Raw genomic sequence first — 4,366 nt, 5'->3', positions numbered from 1 at the left:
CATTTCCATACACCCAGGCATGGCACTGGGCCTTGCACCAGTGATAAAGGGTGAGGTCATGATTGAAGTGACCATATTTGAGAAACTCTTAGAATAGTCAGGCTTAGAGCAACTCCTGGTCTCAAAACTCTACAAGAGACTGGGGGTCTCCAGATTGGTGCCAAGTGGAACTCAGAATTGAGCTGTTGCCTGAGAACTCATTTATTATTCTCTGTATTTTCACCAGAGGTACAACTACCACTGAAGGAGCAGAAGCTACCCTGAAAATACGGTTACAATGGCAGTATACCCCGAGAAGCTACATAACACACAAGGAGGTTTTCGGCATCCTGGAGAGGATGTGGAGAAAGCTGCACATTGTGCCACATTCTGTGACACAGTAAGTTTGAGAGATCTGGACAGAGGTTCTGAGCGACGACTCTCAGATTGGAGTCCTGACGTCAGCTCATGGAACTTTATTGGGTGGATACCTGGGAAGCCCTTGAGGTCAAGAAAGGAAACAGTACCCTGGGCTTGTTGCTGCTTTTGGTGACAATCCAGACACTGTTGGGCAAATGAGGTAACGCGTGACTACCAACAGGCTTAGACTGGTATCATGGATTTGGTAGGTGCTGAGAACGGGGAAGGTCTTTGGTGGATATTGGGCCTAGTTACTTATGTATGAAGGTACCGATTTGCGATTCTGAAATAGCGATTTTTAAGAAATCGCTATTTCAGAATCGCAAATTGGTATGCATGTACAAATGTGCTTTTTTTTTAGCGAATTCTTAGTATTCCTTAATTGCGATTAGCAAATTGCGAATCGCAATTAAGGAATACTTTCCCACTCATTTCTATGGGCCAGGAGGCCCATAGGAATGAATGGGAAGGTATTCTCAATTTTGCGATTCGCAGTTTGAAAATCGCAAATTGAGAATAATTTAAAGGGTGCAGGGGTGTCCAAAGGACACCCTGATGCACCCCTGAAACATGCATAGGTGCACATGTGGCACACATACACGCCCTAGGGGCATGTATTTGCGTCACATGGCACTTTGAAAAATGCTGAAATGTGCATTTTTCAAGGAATTCGCAATTTACCACCAACTAGAAGTTGGTGGTAATTTGCGATTCCTTAAGGGCATTTTGGACATTTTTTTGGCTTTATACATTGCATTTAAGGAATCGCAAAATTTGCGATTCCTTAAATGCAATTGCAAAATAAGGAATCGCAAATTTAGAGATTCCTTATTTTGCACCAGATTTTACTTCATGCATATCATTTTGCTAATTCGCATTCGCAAAGGCCGAAATTCTGCGAATTTCGGCCTTTGCGAATGCGAATTTGCTTCATACATATGGCCCTTTGCTTCCTAGCAAAGGATTTCAAATCGCTCACATGCCCATGAACACAATGGGCGCTCTGACCCATCCCTACAGACAAGATGGGTGAAGGAACCTAAGGTTGAAACAGGTAAAAGACAGTATCACAGTACGAGGTGGTCTTGGCTCCTCCCAATCGATCACCCACCTAGCTCCCTAACTGAACAGCATGATACTGACATTCTCGAGGCAGGGAATAGGAGTCTAGATAGGGGAGGGGGAGAATTCATTTGGCTATTGTTGCAAAATGATTCTACTGCTTCCCAGAAAGCAAGATAGATTGTGTGCCCGCCTTGCATTGTTAACTTGGCAAATACCAATAAAAAATATTGAAACATAAAACTGCAAAGTTCTCACAGACTCAGGAGAAGAGTCAAGTTCAGCTATCGCAAGAGACAAATGAAAGGAATGTTTCTAAAGAGAAATCTCAAATAATGAATCATGTCGCGCTTATAGCGCGGAAGCGGTAGGTAGGATTTCGGAAAACGTCACCGATGATTAGGACTGAATCATGATTTCAATGGATGAATGTGTAAGATCTATGATTTATTCAACACAACACTTGAAAGCAAAACATCTCAATGGAAGAGGAATAGATGTCATCCGGATGGGAAACAACCTTTACAACGCAACTTTTACAACGCACTACCATTACAACAATACTTTTACAACGCAACATCCATTACATCGCATGCCATTACAACGCAACCATTACAACGCATGGCACTACAACGCATACCACTACAACGCATGTCATTACAACGCAGTCATTACAACGCATACCATTACAACGCATACCATCACAACACATAGTACCCTTACACTATCCAACACTTTCCCTACTGTTGCACCCCCTGGAGTTAGAATAGTAATTTTTACCCCTACACTATCCAACTCTTACCCGACTGTTGCACCCCACCCCACCCCCTCCCCCGCCCCCCCGGGAGTTAGAATAGTAATTTTTACCCCTACACTATCCAATACTTACCATACATGCAATGTAATGGTATGCGTTGTAAAGTTAGTATGCGTTGTAATGGAATGCGTTGTAAAGGTAGTTTTTAAAAATTCGTTGTAATGGCATGCATTGTAATGGATGTTGCGTTGTAAAAAATGCGTTGTAAAAGTATGCGTTGTAACGTCATACATTCCATCCGGATCATCTTATTTTAATTAAAAGTTTACTTCTTTGTCTTTATTTAGTATACAAACTTATACTAATCCTATCACATGCATGAATATCAAGCTACCTAGACAGATCTAGAAATATCCCATCAACTTACTAATGTGGAAGTTGTTGAACATGTCCTTGCTTGAGATCCAACTCCTACAACATTGATTCAAACAGTAACTTGATATGATATTCATGGCTTAGTCAATTGTGTCTCCAAATAAATAAATAGCATACTCGCTCTCAAGTCCTGCCATTAACCGCTGCTCATGATTCCAGGCTGTGGAAACCCTGAAGGTCTGATCTGGGCTGGTTTGATGAGGATTCACATCCACAGTTGCAGTCCTCACAAAGCTGCTTCCAAGTTCTCTTGGGCGACCTTCACAGACAGAGGCTCTGGCACTCTTGGATGTGCTATCGATGCTGTCCACTGATGCGGTCATCCCTTGTCCAGTCTCTTTTACTGTTCTGGATGGAGACCCAAAGTTTGAGATCCCTTCTTTCATAAGTTCATTTTGGTGATAAGCAGTGAGTAACTTTCTAATAGGAAATCTGCTTTAGCAGCTTGGTTTAAAGTAGGAAATATGTGTATGCGTCCTTTGCAGGGTTGCAGACAAATGACACAATTTGTAAATTGCCTATAGTGTGCTTTTAACAAGAATGAAGCTTCTAATCTGAAAGCACTACAGAGGCTGCCATCAACAATGGCAACTTTGTGCTATTTGTGATGAGATGACTTACGGCTCAGTGTGGAAGAGGCGACTCCATCTACAGAACACTCGGCGCCAGAAGCAATGGGTGACCCAAGGGTACGTGTTTCACTTGACTTCATTCATTCATTTATACTCAGAAAAAGACCCCTGGGTGCAACACCCTTGCATATGTGGGGCACAGGAATGGTTGGTTCCATCAGATGCAGACTGCAGGCTGCAAGAACAAAGCTACTCCTGAGGCGGAAGCCGGGAGACAACAAACGCACCTTTTTAAAACTTATTTCTTGTGTCACTGTATGATAAAAACTGTATTTTAAACCTGCGCACTCACCCTTCAGGCATCTCCTCCTGGGTTAGAAGTACGCTGAAACAGCGAACCTTTCGCTGCAACGAGGCCGCCAGAAAAGTCAATTCTGCCGCCATTACCGGCGAGGAACAGAGGCCACGCCCACTTGCAGGCCACGCCCACCCGCCCTAGTATATAAACGCTGCCGACAGCGCGACCCAGTTAGAACAAAGCTACTCCTGAGGCGGAAGCCGGGAGACAACAAACGCACCTTTTTAAAACTTATTTCTTGTGTCACTGTATGATAAAAACTGTATTTTAAACCTGCGCACTCACCCTTCAGGCATCTCCTCCTGGGTTAGAAGTACGCTGAAACAGCGAACCTTTCGCTGCAACGAGGCCGCCAGAAAAGTAAATTCTGCCGCCATTACCGGCGAGGAACAGAGGCCACGCCCACTTGCAGGCCACGCCCATCCTCCCCCTCTACCTCCCTTAAGGATGTGCATTCATCGGACGCGCAGCGGACGGGCGCAGCGGGCGCGCCGTTTGCGCGCCGAAGGCGCGCCTAAGGCAAGCCCGTCTTCGCCCGTCCTCGCCAAGTCATCGCCTCTCGCCACCCCCCCTGGCTCGCCCAGACCTTGTCATCGCATACGCTATGACGGTAAGGAACTCCTACTTCTGAACCCCTACCAAAAATGCCCTAACACCACTGGCATCCTAGGTCTTACGCATTTACAATGCACCCACTGCCACTTCTCCACCAACGCACCCACCAGGGTACGGTGTGACCTCCCTAATACTACAATATCGCCACTAAGGATATTCCAACTCAAC

This window comes from Lissotriton vulgaris, chromosome 2_1 (genome assembly GCF_964263255.1).
Source record: "Lissotriton vulgaris chromosome 2_1, aLisVul1.2, whole genome shotgun sequence".
Classification (NCBI taxonomy): Eukaryota; Metazoa; Chordata; class Amphibia; order Caudata; family Salamandridae; genus Lissotriton; species Lissotriton vulgaris.
Note: the sequence above shows the minus strand (reverse complement) of the source record.